A 19,643-nucleotide genomic window follows, 5' to 3' on the forward strand; every position below is an offset into this window, starting at 1 on the left:
CATGGTGAGAACACGTGTGACACCCTTAGAAAAAACAGAGTAAGCTTAATAAGCAAGTAGCTGCCCTGACTCAGGCTACATGCAGCTGGTACATGGGGGCCCCAGTGAGCAGCCGGGCTGCCTCTAGTGCTTTGCACTCAACACGGGACCAGATACAGAAGATGATGCCTGCCCTCAGGCACTGTATGCTTGGAAGGAGTGCGGCAAACTCAGCTTTGCTGACAATCCATTGCTAAGCTGGCTTCCTTCTCTGATCTTTACCACCAAATACTCATTTACCGATGGCCAGGATGGAAATTTGCTTTTGTTTTTGTTTTTGTTTTGAGGACATGTTAGTAAGCTGCAGTATTTTTCCTCCAATTTGGGGAAGAAGAAGAGAGAGATGGTGCTCCCATCTGCTGGTTCACTCCTCAAAAGCAGCAACAGCCAGAAGTTTGCAGCCAGGAACCCAGAACTCAATCCAGGTCTGCCACGTGAGTGACAGAGACCAGACTACTTCAACCAATGTCTTCAGGGACTGCACTGGCAAGAAGCTGGGGCCAGGAGCCATGAACCAAACCAAGGTACCCTGACACGGGACGCGGCATCTTAGCCAGCATCTTAACTGTTAGGCTGAACCCCACCCCAGACATTTGAGTTTCAAAGAGCACATTAGTACACCAAGAAACTACAATCTTTCAGAATGCAACAACATAACAGAATCAGGGTTAAAATCATATGCTGATAGACATGAAGAGCTTGCTACGTGCCAGGCGCTATTCTAAGCGTTTTACCAGAATGGTCTCAGATCATCAACACTCAATGCAATTATTCTCTCACTGCAGGGCTGACGTCACCGAGGCAGAGGGCAAGACACCTGCCAAGACCACAGACCGCGAAGGGCCACTCAGCATTCGGCTGCCTCAGCCTTCCGCTCTCCGCACAGCCACGCTCCGCATCCAGCTGGCCACATCCAGCGCGGCTTGCTGGCAGAAGCTGTCCACCGACAGCTCCTTCTCGATCCTGTCTTTAAAAATAGCACAAATAAAAAGTAAAAGAGAAAAATAAAATCTGCCCCCACACGGGCCAAAACAACACGTCTGATGTCCAAAAAAAAAAAAAAAAAAAAAAAAAAAACACCTTTCTCACAAAAAAATTCAAATTGTTCAAGTGCTGCTTAACTGCTTTCTGCAGACAATCGAGAAATGGAGAACCATCTGGAAGATGCCCGGGGGGAGCAGAGGCCTGAAGCTGCCCATCCTGCCTCTTGCTGTGATACAATTCAAAGCCACTAATCATTTCCCCTTAAGGGTTCTCGGTGGGTTTCTATTAAAACAAGAAAAAAGTTACATAGGAAACAATTAAGGATGTGGTGAACCTCCCAACACCTTCACTGACTTCTGTAGGGCTGACAGCGACTTCGCATTAATTCTGCAAAGTGGTATCTGTGAAGCCAGAATGAAACACAGACCAAAAAAAAAACCAGGACCCAAACCAGGGATGCTGGAAAGGTGAGGTGTCAGGGTGAGCAGGGAAGTTGCCCCTGCGCTCTGTCTGGGGCGATTTTTCCCGACATGGTTAGGGCATCTCATGCAACCGCGAAAGAGGTCACAAGAGGTCTCAGAGGAAGTCACGGTCAAGCTAAGACACGGCACAGGGCGTCTGAAGGCAGAGGGCTAAGCACAGGGCAGGAGCCGCAGGAGCAGGGACAGACAGTTCCAACTCCAGTGGGTCTGGGAGTAGCTGGCACAGAGGCTGCTGCACAGGCTCAGATCCAAGAAGAGGCAGGATTCATGCACCAGGGCTGCTATCCCTTCTTTGAAAATCTGAGTTTCCTTGATCAAATATGAAGGCTGAACAATGAAGATAACAGAGGAAGTAAACAGGCTGTATTTCAGAACTGCGACAGAAATAAACAGTGGCGTCTACAAAACACAGGAGCCTCTCAAGCTGAATACCTCCTTTCCCTGGTTGGGGACTTCTTGTTCCTTGCACAATTTTATTATTGTTAAAATTAGTGTTTGACATTCATAAAACGCCAACAGCTGCTATTATGACCACATCACTCATTCACCTCTGAACTGACTTTCAAAACATTGTTAACTTCATCCAGGCCAACAGGCTCATGAAGATAAGGAAGGCAATTAAACGTTCTACTAACAATAAAAATAAATTAGTAATGTAATTCTCTGCAGTTGTCAAGGCATGGTTTATGACTTTTATGCTAAGACTGGGCGCTTCTTTCCTTTTCATTACTTCTGATGGTGCAAAACCAATGATTGTAACAGCAAACAGCGAAGTAGAAGAAAAGGCCTTGGGACAGCTTGCAGTCCCAAAGGGCAGGCGAGCAGTCATGGACGGGGAGACTTTGAATATCTAAAGCAGAGTCTGTCTCCCCTGCAGCCCCAGCCACATTGTCCCCAGTGGTGCTCAGATGTCACTGTGTAGCTCCTCCCGGTCTGTACTGGTCAAGCCAACCAAGGACCTAGAGAGAGCAGGACCAAGGCCCATCTTCATGGAAGCCAAAACCAAAGTGGCAGAACCAATGCTAGGCCTAACGACATTCTAGCCCCGCAAGATTCCAACAAGTGCCATGCTGGTTTTGTTTCAGAGTTCCCAGACAAACTCTAGTCAACACATTCTCCTCCTTGGGGTCCACGGGAATGGACCTTTCCCTGATGCTTCTACCGGACATCAACAGGTGGCTGACTCCTCCTGCAGGAAGGTAGCTCTAATGGTGTGCCATAACTCATCGTCTCGGGGTTCATCTGTCCCTCACCTGCCACCGCCGAGATCCCCAAGTGTCGCTCCCCCTCTTCGTGGAGGAGCAACACAGGACCCTGCGCTGTTCTTTCGTCTGCTCGGCCCTCCCCGGGTTTGCTGCTGGTTCTTCCCGGGTTGGCTACTATCCCTTCCACCTCCGTCCTATCCGAGTCACGTTTCCTATCCGAGTCACGGCACCATTATGTCGCTCCCCCTCTTCGTGGAGGAGCAACACAGGACCCTGCGCTGTTCTTTCGTCTGCTCGGCCCTCCCCGGGTTTGCTGTTGGTTCTTCCCGGGTTGGCTACTATCCCCTCCACCTCCGTGGAAGGGCAGTTCCCCCTGGCCACATTCCCCACTTCCGCAGGGGAGCGGCACACCGCCGGCCGGCTTTCTCGGGGGCTGCACGGGTTCCCTTAGATGTTCCCCATAGATGTTCCTGGTGCATGCCGTCTCTCTCCTCCTTTATAGTCCTCCTCCGCCAATCCCAACTCGGCTGAGTACGCTGCTCTCCAATCAGGAGCAAGTCCTACAGTTAATTGGTTGAACTGGAGGCAGCTGTGCGGAAGCTGTTTACTTCTCTCCCAGCGCCATATTGTGGGAGAGCAGATGCATAGAATAAGTCCTAATTCGAGCAACTTAGTCTAGTCCGGATTGCTCCCCACAGATCCCCCTTTCTTTTTATTTTTTAGCGTTGATACGCGCCTGTCTTCGGTGTCCCGCGGCACACACTCTGCTCTACTTGCTAGCGTTGCCACAGGCTCTTACAAGTCCTATCAATCAGGAAAACCGAATCCGGGTCCTCTCTTCGCCATTGTGAGGAGGTTTTTAGGCGCTGATGCGTGCCTGTGTTCGGTGCCCTGCAGCGCATGCTCTGCTCTGCTAGAACTGCCTGCAGGTGTTTACAAAACCTATCAGGCAAACCGAATCCAAGCCTTCTCATTGCCGTATTGTGGGGGAGACTTATTAGTGTTGGTTCGTGCCTATCTTCGGTGACCTGCAGCTCATACTCTGGTCGAGCTTTGCTGGCGCTTACCGCCTTAAATCAGGCAGACCGAATCCAAGCTTAATATTGTTGCATTGTGGGGAAGCTTTACTGATGTTAATTCGTGCCTGTCTTCGGTGACCTGCGGCTAGCCACCCAGGTACTCATCGCCTCACTAATCGGGCAGACCGAATCCAAGCCTTCTAATTGGCATGTTGAGGGGAGGCCTTATTTCTCTCTATTTCTCTATCTCCGGGCATTTCTATTTCTCCCATTTTACTTCTATCTTCCAGCATTCCTATTTCTCTCACTTTACTTCTAAAACTTCTGTTTCTCTTATCCCCGCAGCTTTCCGGCACCTCGCCCCGCCGGCGGGTTCCCGGCTCTGCGCCGCTTCAGCCCGCGCGCCTCTCTCATCTGCGCAGCTTCCCGGCTTTGCGCGGCTCGGCTTTGCGCGCTCCGTGGTCTCCACGCTTAACCCTTTCGCGTCTGAACCACGGCCTACGCCAGCGTTCCCTATCTATTCACGCCCCGTGCTCTCTCTGCACGCGGCGGCTTCCGCGAGTAACACAGCGTAGCTTGCGTCTCCGCCACTAGGATTCAATCTAAGTTCCCCGGGCTAGCCTGGCGAATTCAACCCAGCGTACGTCTCCGCCCCACGATTTGGCTTCCCGTCCTTTGCTCCCCGGGCTAATCAGACGGATCCCAATCTGGCTTACGTCTCAGCTTCTGGTTTCAACTTTTCGCCCCCTATTCCCGGGCTAACTTGAGAACCCCAAAGTGGCTTTCGTTTCCGCCTCGGCCTGCCCCCCGCGGCTTCAATTTCCCTAACATTTTTCTCTACCCGGTATGTTTCCCCAAGCTTTCTTCCAACAATACTCCTCCCTCATTTCTCCTGGCTTCTCCCCACAGTCCGTATCCGAGTCTGTTTGTTCTAGCTTTCACTTTCGCTTTCAACCTTAGAGATTTCTCCCAGCTTCCCCCCGTAGTCCGTATCCGAGTCTATGCCTAGGCTTTCAATAGCTTCTTCCGGCACCCTTTTCGTCCGGCTTTTCCCTAGGCTGTTTGCTAGTCTCTCTCTCCGGTAATTTCCCATTTCTTCCCGTTTCTTCCCTCCTAAGTTTGCTATCCGTCCTAGGTTTCCTAATCCGAGCTAGGTTTCCTATCCGAGTCACGGCACCATTATGTCGCTCCCCCTCTTCGTGGAGGAGCAACACAGGACCCTGCGCTGTTCTTTCGTCTGCTCGGCCCTCCCCGGGTTTGCTGCTGGTTCTTCCCGGGTTGGCTACTATCCCTTCCACCTCCGTCCTATCCGAGTCACGTTTCCTATCCGAGTCACGGCACCATTATGTCGCTCCCCCTCTTCGTGGAGGAGCAACACAGGACCCTGCGCTGTTCTTTCGTCTGCTCGGCCCTCCCCGGGTTTGCTGTTGGTTCTTCCCGGGTTGGCTACTATCCCCTCCACCTCCGTGGAAGGGCAGTTCCCCCTGGCCACATTCCCCACTTCCGCAGGGGAGCGGCACACCGCCGGCCGGCTTTCTCGGGGGCTGCACGGGTTCCCTTAGATGTTCCCCATAGATGTTCCTGGTGCATGCCGTCTCTCTCCTCCTTTATAGTCCTCCTCCGCCAATCCCAACTCGGCTGAGTACGCTGCTCTCCAATCAGGAGCAAGTCCTACAGTTAATTGGTTGAACTGGAGGCAGCTGTGCGGAAGCTGTTTACTTCTCTCCCAGCGCCATATTGTGGGAGAGCAGATGCATAGAATAAGTCCTAATTCGAGCAACTTAGTCTAGTCCGGATTGCTCCCCACACCCAAGGAGGAACAAGTGTCCGTCATCCACCTGTGCGTAGTGCCTGGGATACGGTGGGCACGTCTCTCTCCCGTGAACACAGAATAAAATCTGGTCCACCAGCAACCCCTGAAAAGACTCTCTGCTTCCTGGTATCATTCCTACTCAAGCCAGGATTTCACTGTTGAAGGTTCACTTCTTTGGACCTGTCTCCCAGAGTCCTTAACAAAACAGACGCTTCTGAGAGTGGGCTCACTGCTTCCTCAACTGCTATGAGCTAATATGAAAATGGACATTTTTAACGGCTTGAAACTGAAGAGGGACATTAGAAAGTAGTAGTGAGAGAGAAGCAGAAAAAGTAAAGGAAATGAGGAAAAAGAGGATGGGAAGGAGAAAAAACTGCCTGAAACCGGCTGCCCGTCACTGCCCGCCGTCACAGGTGAATTCTGGGCACCTCTGAACATACGCACATCTGACAGGCCTCTCCTGGCGACTGAGCCAGATGAACAGGTTTCCATGGCCCAAAATGCTCAAAAAGATCAAAGCTCCTTTTTATTATCTTCTCCTCCTTAGGAAAGAAAATTAAAGGAACATGCGTGTACACACACACGCAACCTTTCAGAAACTAAAAGAGCGTCCAAAGGAAACTTTTAGACCTAGGAAAACTCAGGAGGTAAATTTCCAAGGTTTGGGGTTAATAAATAAGAACAGTGGCAATAGACAGAAGGGCTTTTATTTACCTGAAGGAAGGCATTGGTAGAAGCAAAATCTATTTTTTATCACGTTTGAGACATTAAAGCTTTAAGAAGAGCAAATTACAAATAAAGATGACTTTCATAACCCTTTGAGCCCACCAGCAACATTGTATTGGTGTCATCAATGCTACTTCTTTTTTTTTTTAAGATTTATTTTATTTGAAAGAATTAGAGAGAGATGTAGAGACAGAGAGAGAGGTCTTCCATCTGTGGATTCACTCCCCAGATGGCCACAACAACCGGAGCTGCACTGAGCCAAAGTCAGGAGCCTCTTCCAGGTCTCCCACATGGGTGCAGGGGCCCAAGGACTTGGGCCATCTTCTACTGCTTTCCCAGGCCATAGCAGAGAGCTGGCTCGGAAGAGGAGCAGTGGGACTAGAACCGATGCCCATATGGGATGCTGGCGCTTCAGGCCAGGGCTTTAACCCGCTGTGCTATGGTGTCGGCCCCAAGTGCTACTTCTTTAATAAGACTTGTAGTGGGTCTAGTACTGTGGCAGAGAAGATAAAGCCGCCACCTGCAGTCCTGGCATCCCATATGGGTGCCGGTTGGAGTCCCAGCTGCTCCTCTTCTGATCCAGCTCTCTGCTACGGCCTGGGAAAGTAGTAAAAGATGGCCCATGTCCTTGGACCCCTGCATCCATGTGGGAGAACTGGAGGAGGCTCCTGCCTCCTAGCTTCGGATTGGCACAGCTCCAGCCGTTGTGGACAATTGGGGAGTAAACCAGCGAATGGAAGACATTCTCTCTTTCTGTCTCTCCTTCTCTGTGTGTAACTCTTTCAAATAAATAAATCTTTTTAAAAAATAAGACTTGTAGAATTATGACTACTGGTTTTTACGCCATCAAACTGATAATGTTTCATAACTTTACAAGTAAACTGTACATTTCTGATTTTTTTTACATGTTTTGTGCAAGAGAAGTCACTGCACACAATGTTTTTTAAAGATTTATTTGAAAGTCAAGAGTTACACAGAAAGAGAAGGAGAGGCAGAGGCGGGGGAGAGAAAGAGAGAGAGGTCCTCCATCCACTGGTTCACTCCCCAGATGGCTGCAACAGCTGAAGCTAAGCCAATCCGAAGCCAGGACTTCCTCTGGGTCCCCCACATAGGTGCAGGGTCCCAAGGACTTGGGCCATCTTCTACTGCTATCCCAGGCCACAGCAGAGAGCTAGATCGGAAGAGGAGCAGCCAGGACTCGAACCAGAGCCCACATGAGATGCCGGGGCTTTAACCTGTTGTGCCATAGCACCAGTCCCTGCACACAATTTCTAAATCTGTTCCACATTCTGGAGATTTGACTGAAACTGACGACCTGAGCACAAGACACAATCCTGCCTAAAAAGAGGTTCTTTCCGGGTGTTAGCTGCCATCTTTGAGGATGGAGCAGACTATGGACAGAACAGTTCAGTATCCACTGAGAGTGAAAAGAAGAATTTGTTTTTTGTCATACCAAGTGAGGCAATGACAACAAAACAGGTATTCCAAAATGACTAACATATATCTGGAACAGCAGGAGACAGGACAAATTGTTCATGATTGCTAAGTGATAAAAAGGCAACTTTTATAAGGAGTTGCGCAGAATGAATTTCAGGCCCAAGAGTCCCCATCTGCCTTCCTCCAAATTTAAAGGGAATTTTTCCAGTAGGAAGGAAGAACAATCAGGCCACTAAATTCTTTCCATGTTGTTTAAAAAAAAGGCCTCTCTGTAGACTGGCTGTCTTAGTGTCTAAGACAGAGCAGCAGGAACCAGTGAGCCTCCCGCCCCTGCCAAAAAAGACCAGGAAGACCAGGTTCAAGGGCAAACGTTTCAGCAGTGCAGAGCTGCAGCTCAGGCCCGGCCCCCAGATGTTCACCCCGGCGACGCCAACCAAGAGGGGAGGAAGCATGGTTAGAGCAACAATCTACAGTTGTCATCGCAACTCAAACCAGGCCAACACTCAAGGCCCATTTTGGTCATAGCAATTTAAACTCCACATCCACTAAAGCTTCCTGCAAACACACCGGGTGTAAACACACAGAACCACTCTGAAAACACATGGCTCTGCTTGTCTGGCCCCAGTGCAACAAGTGCGCCCAGAGACCAGAGCTTGCAATAAAAATTAAACCACAACAAACAACCGCTCGGGTCTCTGAGGCACACGGAAAGCACCTGTCGAGAATGACTTGAAAGACAAACAGTGGAAAAGCAAAATCATTTTATCCTGTGACATACCAGGTCCCAAAAGCAAAGCCTTGGCCCTGAGACTCTGTGTCACACTGTCCTCGGCTGGTGATGGTCACCCATACGTAAGGAGTGTGGAACTTGCTTTTACTAACTACGGTGGGGGGCGGGGAGGATGCAGAGGCTGAAGTCCTAGGAAAATTTAAGGGAAACTGCTGTGGCGTAGCAGGTAAAGCCACTGCCTGCAGAGCCGGCATCCCATACGGGTGCTGGTTCGAGTCCCGGCTGCTCCACTTCTGATCCAGCTCTCTGCTGTGGCCTGGGAAAGCAGTAGAAGATGGCCCAAGTCCTTGGCCCCCTGCACCCACATGGGAGACCTGGAAAAAGCTCCTGTATCCTGGCTGCGGATGGGCAAAGCTCCGGCCATTGTGGCCATCTGGGGAGTGAAACAGTGGATGGAAGACTTCTTGCTTTCTCTCCTGCCTCTGCCTCTCTTTAACTCTACCTTGCAAATAAATAAATAAATCTTTTTTAAAAAATGAAAGTATCACATCTTTCTAAAAATATTCAAGCCACAGCTTCATCCAAGGGTGCAGGTTTGCCTTTAGCATCCAAAGGCAAGTCATTTTCTTTGTTGCACTAAAACCCAAAATCTTCCCTGAGAGGCTAAAAGAAGCCAAACAGAAAGATCAAGGCTTCCTCTAAGGAGAATAAACGTTATCACGTCTCTAGCACAATGCCTCAACCTTCAGAAACCACGGTGAGAATTTGAAGTCTCAGGGCTAACCACCCCTAGCACACCACCAGAAATGTAGACCCACTAAACCTGGGTGAGAGGTCAGGAGCAGGTAGCAAATTTCACTAAGATGTTGAACTCCAGAGAAGGTGTATAGCCTAGTGGTTAGGATGCCCGCACCCTACACTGCTTCCCAGCCCTGGGTCCTGACTCCAACTTCCTGCCAGTGCTGGCTTCCTACTGGCTTCCTGCCAGTACTGGGAGGCAGCAGTAACAGCCCCAGTCACTGAGTTCCTGCCACCTGCCGGGGGGACCTGAGTTGTGGTCCTGTCTTCAACCAGGCAGGCACCTGGGGAATGAACTAGGCAGGTGATGGGTTAGTTCCTTTCTTTTGTTAAGTTTACCTCCAAGCTAGCTAAATATATAGTAAAATGGTCACCATAAAAATAGGAAAGGTAGATCCAGGAACCTCAACTAGTGGAATACACTATAATTCAAAAACAGAGTTTTCAAAGGAGCTTCTTTTTTAAAGATTTATTTATTATTTCAAAGTCAGAATTACATAGAGAAAGGAGAGGCAGAGAGAGAGAGAGGTCTTCCATCCGATGGTTCACTCTGCAGTTGGCTGCAATGGCTGGAGCTGTGCCAATCCAAAGCCAGGAGCCAGGAGCTTCTTCTGGGTCTCCCATGCAAGTGCACGGGCCCAAGCACTCAGGTCATCTTCTACTACTTTCCCAGGCCATAGCAGAGAGCTGGGTCGGAAGTGGAGCAGCCAGGACTTGAACTGGCGCCCATATGGGATGCTGGCACTGCAGGTGGCAGCTTTACCCACTACACCACAGAGCCAGCTCCAAAAGGGGCTTCTTAAAGGAACAGAATGAGGTCATCTGCCTGGGCAGAAGCCAAGTTCCAGAGGGAACAAAGGACATGGAGAACAGCCTGGCGCATGGCTCCTCTCCAGCACAAATCTACAAGTCAGTGGCCAGAGATGGGGAAGGCAAGGCCACGGCCAGGTGGGAAGGGCCAGCGACACCTGACTCTCCCTCTGCCAGGCCTGGTACACAGTAGGGTGTGCACAGAAAACTTCACAGAGCAGATCTGCCGGCTATCTTGGAAGGTCCGCTTGTGAGGCTGGATTCTGGGTGGGGTCCCACCACCCCGGCTGGAAAGGGTGGTTTGCCTATGAATAAGCTATTGGTGCAAACAGTGCGGTTTGCTTTGCTTCTGTCAGTCTGGAATTCTTGTATGTGCTAAGCAGAGGGTGCTCACCACAATCTGGATGACTCCAGCCGGATCACATTCCAGAACCGGCAAGACTATGGAGACGGGACAAAGAAATCAGTGGCAGTCAGGCGTGAGGGAGGAAGGGGCTGTATACACACAGGCAGAATACAGAAGCCTTCAGGGGGCAGCCAAACGCTCTGCATGATACGACAGTCGTGGATGCTGTCACTGTATGTGTGTCCGACCCGCACACTGCACAACACCAAGCACGACACAGGCATAAACTGTGGACTCTGGGCATATCGCTGTGTCCCTGGAACTCCAGGAACAGTCACAAATGTCCCACTCAGGGGTGGGGGACGAGAGGCCACTGAACAGAGTGAGGTTATGTATGTGTATGTGAGGGGGATACAGCACACACACGGGACACTCGACACCTTGCACTCAATTATGCTGCGAAGTAAAAATACTTTTTACAATACAGTGCATTTTTTTTCATGGCTACTGAGTCTCTAGTGCACTTCTCTGGCAGACACAATTTCCCACATGTTGTCACCACTGGTTGCTGGGGGAACACAGCCCATCCTGTGTGACTCCATGGAGAGGCGCCTTTGGGGAGGTCCGGCCTTGTTTCCTCCTGGACTGCTCCTCCTACCCCCCCCCCACCTCTTCCTGGGCTGGTTTTGCTCTGTATGCTTTCACTACAGTGAATCTCAGCCATAATTGCAACAAACCACTACCCCCTGGGGAGCCTCCTGGAGAATCACCAAAGGAGAGGTGGTGGTCTTGCAACCAACTCCTGGGGCTGACTCCTTACTTTGTGTCTGATAAACACCCCAGCCGTTGGTCTCAAAGACCCAACTCCAAGTCCTAATGCCCGCAGGTCTACCAAGACACCCTACTCCCCACCCCCGGCTCTGCTCCCTCCACAAAGGTCCGAGACAGAGTCACTGTGGCTCCCGGTGACTGAGCCCAGCAACTCTAGGCAGTCCCGCCACACCACGGAGAAAAACACCTGCTTCCTCGGATTGCACCGTCAGCTCCTCGCCAGCAGCGAGCACGGAGGGGCAAAACAAAACAATAGGTTGGCCAGCCTCAACAAAACCCAGAATGATGCCTCTCCCACCAGCTTCCTAGGTGTTCATCTAGGGTCACACCCGCCACGCTGAAGAGCACGTGGCTTCCTGGGAACGGGAGGAGGAAACGCTCAGCAAATCCTCAGGGCCACAGCAGGTCCTGTGCTGTGGGCGCCCCCACACAACACACCCGGCGCTAGCCAGGAAACCAGGAGCCAACTCCCAGGCGTATGCCAGGCACGTACTTAAAAGGAGACCAAGAAACGGAGGGGCCATCTGGGAGTTCGCAGTAAAGCAAGATGCCCGGCAGCCAGCAGCACTGGAGCCTTCCTCCTGCGGAACTAGAACCCTCTGGGCCTGTTCAGCTGCAAGCTTGGGGTCTCCACGGTGTCCCCACCCTCTCAGGCTCCTCATCTACAAAGACGGGGACTCGGGAGCCCAACACCCGACACCCTTCTCTAGTACTGGGCTGGGTAAAAGGGCACGCCCAGCTGGACTCAGACTGCCAGGATGTGTTAGCAACACAAGGATGAGGAGAAAGGCTTTTGCCAGCATGCAAGGAAACCACCACTGAGTTAGCAAACTTATGCATTCCCTGACACCTCTGAAAATACCCTCCGGCCACATTTCTCATCCAGAAAGAAAATGCAAACAAGAGGTTTTGATCCTGACCCCCTGCAGGCATGGAAGAGTAGGAGGGATGGAAAGCAGAGCAGGGCCTGGAAATGACCACTGAGCTACACAGAGCCAGCCTCTAACCAGGCGAGGCTCGGAGCAGGCCTGTCCTCCTGGCCTGGCCTCCAAGGGGCAGGCTGCCTGGGAGCAGGGTCTCGGGAGGGAGACCTGTGCTGCCTCGCGGTAACAGGAACTCCAGGCTGTCGCACAGAGACAAGCATCTCCAGGAGGCCCTTCCAAAATAACCGCCGAGGAGGAGGAGTCATCGACAGAAAAGGGGATGCGCTAAAGGTGCTGAGCAGACGAGGTGAGAAAACCATCAGTGCAGGGGAGCACCTGAGCTCTGCGTGCAGAGACCACGGGAGCAGGTGCATGCCGCTCAGGGCCGACTGGGCTCCCTGCTGGGGGACAGCAACCTGCCTCCTGGTCTACTCCCCTTTTCCCAAAAGAGCCCCTACCCAGGAAGCGCAGGGTCAGGCCCCAGGCCAGCCTTGGCTCAACTGCCCAGCTGGGTGCTTCAAGCCTCCGAATGCCCCGGCCAGGCTGAAGGCAATTCAGGTGTCTGGGCGAACACTGAGCATTCCGCAGGGCTTTAGCTGGTACACAGACAGCTTACAGGTGCGCACAGTTCAGAGTATTATTTAATAGGTTTCAGAATAGCACCAGGACTTTTATTTCTTTAAAGATTTATTTATTTGAAAGGCAGAGTTACAGAGAGATCGAGCTTCCATCCACTGGTTTACTCTCCAAATGGCTACAATGGCCAAAGCTGGGTGGATCCAAAGTCAGGAGCCAGGAGCTTTTTCTGGTCTCCCAAGTGGGTGCAGAGGCCCAAGCACTTGGGCCATCTTATACTGCTTTCCCAAGCCATAGCAGAGAGCTGGATCAGAAGTGGAGCAGCTAGGACTCGAACTGGTGCCCATACGAGATGCCGGCACTTCAGACAGTGACTTAACCTGCTGCCCCACAGCCCCGGCCCTTTAACTTTTGAAATATAGGCAGAGAACTAGTTGCTCACTTACAGCCTGAAATCTTTTGAATCTTCAAACAATCACCTGCTGGCTGCTATCACCCCTAAAGCCACCAGCTCATTCTGGGCCAGTACAGAGAGGGCTCCAGCTGGTGGGAAGAATGGCCTAGACTTGAAGCCAGGGTCCCAGGTGGCCTCACAGCTCCAATGAGACTCAGCCTTACTCCTGGTCCTTGAAATTGTGACAGTGGCCATCTGCAACCAGCAGCCAGTGCCAGAGCCTTCACACACATTCTCAGCAAACCTCAAGCCCTGATGGTCCCCCACTAGCGACAGGAGATTCAGAAGAGCTAACAAGCAGTTTGCCAGAGGTCCTGGGCACTTCCACCCGAATGGTCAACCACGAGTGCATAAATATGCCAAGAGACCCTCTTGTTCTAGTGTTTGGAGGACGGAAGCTTCAGGCCTGGTTACTCGAGGTAAGAAGGCAACAGGAAGACAGCGTTTGTCTATTTGCACATTCAGAATTACTCAGCAATATCCTTGCCCCTAGAAATCCCAAAGGCAAACAAGGAAGAGCGACTCCAGCCCAGGTCAGGCCCCAAGGACCGGGATTCAGGGGCTCAGCTGGCCCTAAACAAAGGACCACACAAGCGTCTCATTCTGCTTGAGCTGAAGGAGAAACACTGAACTACGCCGACCAAGGTACTGTGGTTTGAATGTGGCCCCCAGAAACCAAGTGTGAGAAATCTAATCCCCACTGCAACCATGCTGGGGCCTGGTGGGAGGCGTCAGCAAGCTGGTGGATGCATTCATTATACAAAAGGCTGAGAGCTGGAGCGCCTGCTCTCGCTCCTCCTGTCCTCCCCCCGCAGGACAACTCAGCAACAAGGCCCTGGCCAGATGCTGGCAGCCCAACACCAGACTTCCCTTCAGAACGCTAAGAAATAAGTTTCTTTTGGGGCTGGCGCTGTGGCGTAGTGGGTAAAGCCCCCGCTTGCAGTGCCGGCATCCCATACGGGCACTGGTTCAAGACCTGGCTGCTCCACTTCCGATCCAGCTCTCTGCTGTGGCCTGGGAAAGCAGTAGAAGATGGCCCAAGTGCCATCAGTAGAAGATGCACCCACATGGGAGACCCAGAAGAAGCTCCTGGCTTTAGATCAGCACAGCTCCAGCAGTTGCAGCCATCTGGGGAGTGAACCAGTAGATGGAGTTCTCTCTCTGTCTCTGTCTCCCTTCCTCCCTCCCTACCTCCCTCCCTCTCTCAAAACAAAGAACAAAGAAAGGCAGCTCCCCACACTGTGAAGGAATGGGCCCCCAGGGCAGCCTCAAAGGACAGACCCAACTGGAGAGTTCAAGTTCAACCAAGGATGCACTGAGGTTTGCAGACTCCCGTCTCCCACCTGGAGATAAGCCTGTCCTTGTATCCCACTCCTCCTTCTGAGCCGCTGAGTGATCATGCACCTTCCCAGAGCCCTCATGCCCCGTCCCACCTAGGCTGGCCCACTCCCTAATTCATGCTGATGCTCCCCCCCTCCCTGCAAAACCCTAGCACGTGGGGGCTTGTCATCCTCTGCGAAGAGACCTCCATGGGCCCGGGGCTGGCTAGCCTGTCTGTGCAGACACCACAGCTGCCCTACTTTCCTTCAGGGAGTCTGGGATGCGGGTCTGGGTCAGGCGGAGGGAGCCTCTGTGAGCAGTCCCCAAGCCGTGTGCCTGGCAGACACCATTTGGCATGCAATGCCACCACTCGTCACTGCTGCAGGAATTCAGCACATCCTGCCTGCCTCCACGGGCTCAGCACTCCTGGAAGTGTGGCCCGGTTTGCCCCAGACTTCACCCCAGGCGCTTTTTCTCTTTGCTATTCTTGCCCTGCAGCCTTCCATTGGTCATGAATCTCGGTCATGTGTACAATTATATGCTGAGTCCCGTGGGTCTTGCTAGAAAATCCCCAGACCCAGGAGTGGCCTTGGGGGTCCGGGACAGCTAGGGACTTTTTACGTTCTCTGGACTGGTCAGCTAAGCTCAGGGGAGCAGCACAGGTCCTCAATATCCAACGCTTCCCTTTCTTGCAAGGAGCACAGCTTTTCCTACTACACCAAGGCATGAATGATACTTAAGAGTTCCCAGAGGGGCCATTCACGCTTGAGAAGAGGCACTTGGGCAGCAAGACGCATCCAGGAGCCCGAGGTCCTTGCTGGGGACCGCCACTCCCGATAGGGTGGGATTCGCGACACATCCATTCACGAGCTGAGGGCTCTCCTAACTGCAGCACCACCCTGGAGACACAGAGCTAGGAGATGCTGAGGACCAAGGCCTCAAGCACGCGGTGCTTTGGCAGGTACATCCCTAAGTCAGTACAGAAATGCTCCAAACCCACGGCCTCCATCTAGCCCATTCAGCTTTCTGAACAGCCACATGGGAGGCACCTGGGGAAGATACCAGTAACAAGTTCCTGGTCCCTGCCAATCAGGTGACTACCAAGCAAAACTCCAAAACTCCGCGCTCTGTTGTTATCAGACTCTGTTCTCCTTGGCCTAATTGTATCCTTCTTTTGTTGACAAAATAAGCAAGCAAAACTGTGGGAGATGACGCTAAGCAAGCCCAGACTATCTTGATTCAAAAAGCAAATAGAAGCAAAAATCACACTCTTCAACCTGAGAAGATCGTTCCCATGTATCTGGAGTAGGAAGTGAGGCACAAGGAAAATGATCCACTCTTGGTCCTGTGCCCCGCAGAAGGGCACACGGCAGTGATGAGGTTGATCAGCACATTTCCTGGAAAGCAGTGGACACAGAAGTAGCTGCAGGAGAAGTTTCCAGATGGAAAAGCAGGGAATCTCTTCTAATCTCTACAAGAAACAGGGGCCGGCGTCACGGCACAGCAGGTTAAACCTGTGAAGCCGTATCACAGAATTGCTTCAAGCCCTGGCAGCTCTGCTCCCCCTCTAGCTCCCTAATGCACTGGGAATGCAGCAGAGATGACCCAAGTCCTTGGGCCCCTGCTACCCACGTGGGAGACCCAGATGGAGTTCCTAGCTCCCGGCTTTGGCCTGGCCCAGCTCTGGCCATTAGAGTCACTGGGGGAGTAAACCAGTGAATGAAAGAGCTCACATTCTCTGTCACTGTGATTTTTAAATAAATAGAAATTAAATCTTTAAAATAAAAGAGGCGGCATCAAGGGGGTGACCTGAGGCTGGCTGAGGTGCTATCTAACCTAGCACCTGTGTGTGGTTTATCCATTTTCCCTCAGCAGTGTGAGGTAGCTCCTGTCCCACCTGTCCCGGTGCCCACACGTCATCGCTCACAATCTGCTGTTCCCACCCGTTATCTCGTGAGCTGGCTCAGGGACTGTTCCATCCTTCGCAGCATCTGCATGGGCTCTAATTCCGTGGACCTTGTACAAGACTCCCAAAGGTCACCTGTCCCCACTGGGATTCAGAAGCCAGGTGGACCTGGGCTTCGACAGGTGCCAAGTATGGCTGGCCCCAAAGGGAGCAGAGCCCCAATGCCCAGGTCCCCATAAGGTGGGTGGTCTTTGAGGAAGTGAGCAAGGCAGGTGCTGGTGCCTTGATACCATTCATTCATTCCTCTCCCTTAGATTGGAAAGCAAAAGGCTTCACACCAGGCCCCAGTTGGAGCTGCCAGAGCCGCACAAATACACATGGCAGCCAGAAGAGCCCTGGACTCACCCACAGAGCTGCCTGCAAACCAAGGAGGGATGGTGGAGGAGACCCTCAGGACCCTGGGAAGATCTCTCTGGAGCTGTCTTCCCAAGGCCACAATCAAGCTCCAACCCATGTCTCTGCGCCAAATGGCTCCTGTTCTCCCTGTCATCATCACCAAGGGCCAATCAGAGCTCCCGAGTGCCCACTGCTCGGAGGTCTCCCTTCCAAGGCACAGCACCAGACCCAAAGGCCATCTCAGCCACCTCTGCTGCAGACCACACGATCGGACCTTCTCGGTGTCTTCCAAGGGTGCAACCTGACTCTCCCGCGTGGCTGAAAGCAAAGTCTCGGTCAGAGGCTCGATGACGTCAGAAGAAAAAAATAAAAGTCCGGAACCAGCAGAGGTTGCCAAGACAAAAATCCTCAGTGCAAGTGAGGAGGTTGTGGATCTAAAATCACAATCAAGGAAAGCTGGAGAACGGGGCCATCGCTTCCAGCTTTCCCCCGGAGCCATCCAGGGCAGGGGGAAGGAAGGAAAAAGGTCAGCCCCCGTCAGGCACATGAGACAGAGGCCTCACTGGGGTGGGCAGCAGGTGGGGGGCCACCCCGGGTTTTCATGGGTGTTGGCCAATCTTCTCAACCAAGGGTGGGAACGTCTGGTCTGTGATTTGGGCTGGCCCTGCCAAGGCAACCGCAGGTGGCACTCAAAATTCAACACATCTACAGCGAGCTAATTTTTAAGTTGATAATTTTGTAGGGCCCACAAGCAATGTTTTAAAGAGCCAAGTGGCCCTCAGCAGAAAAAAAAAGGTTCCCTACCCTTGAAAATAAAAATTTAAACAAACGGTCCCCTGGTGGGGAGAAAGAGAGAGTTGTTTATGAGCTCTGGGCAGTGTACAGGTGCAACTGTTTCTCTGGGAGCATGGGACCCTCCCCACTGCTGCACACACACAGCCTCCAATTCACACAAGCCTTTTGCAGGCCCTGGCTGCTTCCAGCAAGGGAGTGGCCACACCATCAGTCAGCAAAGATCTCCATCTCCAGTCCTGCTCTCATCACCAGGACTACAGGCAGCTGTGAACAGCAGCTCTGGGCTCCAAGTGGCATACGGAGAGGCGAGAGATGTGTTTGATTAACTTTCCCACAAAACCGCCGTCCTGTTTTGGTTTATTGTTTTAATTCTTCTCCCTTTCTCTACTACAATACTAAAGCAATAAAAGCAAGAGGAAGGATGCATAAATGTGGTGAAAATGAGGCCAAGTGAATTTATTGTAACATTTTTTTTTTATTCATCACACGTATGCACAAAAGCTCTCCAAGCCTGCAAGAGCCCGGAAAGCTGCAGTGGAGAGATCCAACTCAGCGTGCGGAGGTTCCGGCTGCAGCTCCGCCATGAGGAAGCACCTGGCGCTTCAGTGTCTGGGGCAGCTCTGCAGACTCAGTTTGTCCCTCTGCAAAAGCAGTACAGGACTGCCTCATTCCCAGAGGGTGGCACGTGGCCCGGCGGGCAGGCTGCAGGAAAAGTCATGTACTTAACTCCGATGACTTGGGGTCATGGCTAATCGGATTTCGTACAAGCTCCAGATACTCCGGAGCAAGGTCATCACAAACAAGAACGCACGGGTGCGGGACGCCGTGGCACTAACAGAAGCGCTCCTCCCGGACCCACCAACAAACACGAGTGTTCCATGCCCTGAGATGGCCCCGCCCTCTTGGGAGCAGGCGGCAGTCCCCCAGGTCCTTACTGAACACATGGCGCCTTTTCACAGAGAGTGTGCAGAAGTCAGCATTGGCTTGGTCCCACGCAAATGCTCACAAATCCCAAAAGAGCAGGATCGGAAAGGGCAGGGGTTGTCCATGACTATCCTGGTTCCTGGCTTCTGTCCAAGAGAGAAGAGCAAGAGACTGGGGTAGGGGCTGTGTATGCTTTTATCACTATGAACAGCAATGAAAATGAAGCCAAGGAAGGCTGAAGACTGGGGTGGGAAAAGAATAAGAGGAGAAAGGAAGCAAACAGGACAGAATGCAGGAGAGACATGGGAGGAGTGAGGGATCCATATCATGTGGGCGTGGAGCGCTGTCCTCAGAAATGGGTTCACCCAGCCTGGGTGGCCCGCAGGGGGACTGAACGAGTCAGTTAAACTAAATGAATGCACACAGGGACACAGGCAGAGGTAAGGGATTTGCCAGAACCGAGGCTGCTCACGCAACACTGCTGCACGCAGCGGCCACGTCCTCTGTGCTGTCTTCCAGGTGCACCTGGGTGCTCTCAGCAGCTCCCCTCCTCAAACCCCGACTCAGTGCCCACTCGTGCTGGTCCCCGTGCTGAGCACAGCGAGGCGAGGCAACAACAGAGGCTGGGCAGGGTCACAGACGGAGAGGGGGCAGGGAAGGGGGCACTCGGTGGTCAGGAAAGGACACTCCGAGGAGGTGACATTCCCACTGCAGCATGAGAAGACGCCAGCTAGACAGACAGACAGGAAGAAGAGGAGGAAGAGTCTGCAAAGAGGAAAGAACATGAACGAGGCCGTGAGATGGGAGAGGGCGTGGGCATGCAGGGACTCAACACGAGGGGGTGGTGAGGGAGGCACAGCCACAGGAGAAGAGGGAGGGCCAAGACTGACCCCTCTGGCAGAAATGGGCATCTCAGCCCAGCCTCTCTGCTCTAACAAAGCACCCCAGCCCAGTGGCTCAAAAACCACAGAAACGCATTTCTCACAGTTCAAGGGGCCAGCATGGTCAGGTGCTAGGCGGCAGACAACCAACTTCTTGTATCCCAACATGGTGGGGAAGGGGAAAGGGAGAACTCTGGGGGCCTCCTTGTAAAGGGCTCTGATCCCACCTGTGAGGGCTCCATCCCAAT

General features: G+C 52.4%; 1 protein-coding gene and 1 long non-coding RNA gene across 8 annotated transcripts in view; both read right to left on the reverse strand.

The window, feature by feature from the left end:
* The window catches only part of CAMK1D (calcium/calmodulin dependent protein kinase ID), a 464,674-nt gene that overhangs the window by 377,096 nt on the left and 67,935 nt on the right, over nucleotides 1–19,643 (reverse strand). The gene's annotated exons all lie outside the window — the stretch shown is intronic.
* Nucleotides 1–19,643, reverse strand: part of LOC138845003 (uncharacterized) — a 113,216-nt gene that overhangs the window by 26,724 nt on the left and 66,849 nt on the right. For both annotated transcript variants that reach the window (XR_011381568.1, XR_011381567.1), the window contains exon 2: nucleotides 1–18,660. This exon is cut by the window's left edge and continues 26,724 nt beyond it. This is a non-coding gene — a long non-coding RNA (uncharacterized lncRNA). The remainder of the gene's footprint in view (nucleotides 18,661–19,643) is intronic.

The sequence above is a fragment of the Oryctolagus cuniculus genome, chromosome 13, assembly GCF_964237555.1.
Source record: "Oryctolagus cuniculus chromosome 13, mOryCun1.1, whole genome shotgun sequence".
Lineage (NCBI taxonomy): Eukaryota > Metazoa > Chordata > Mammalia > Lagomorpha > Leporidae > Oryctolagus > Oryctolagus cuniculus.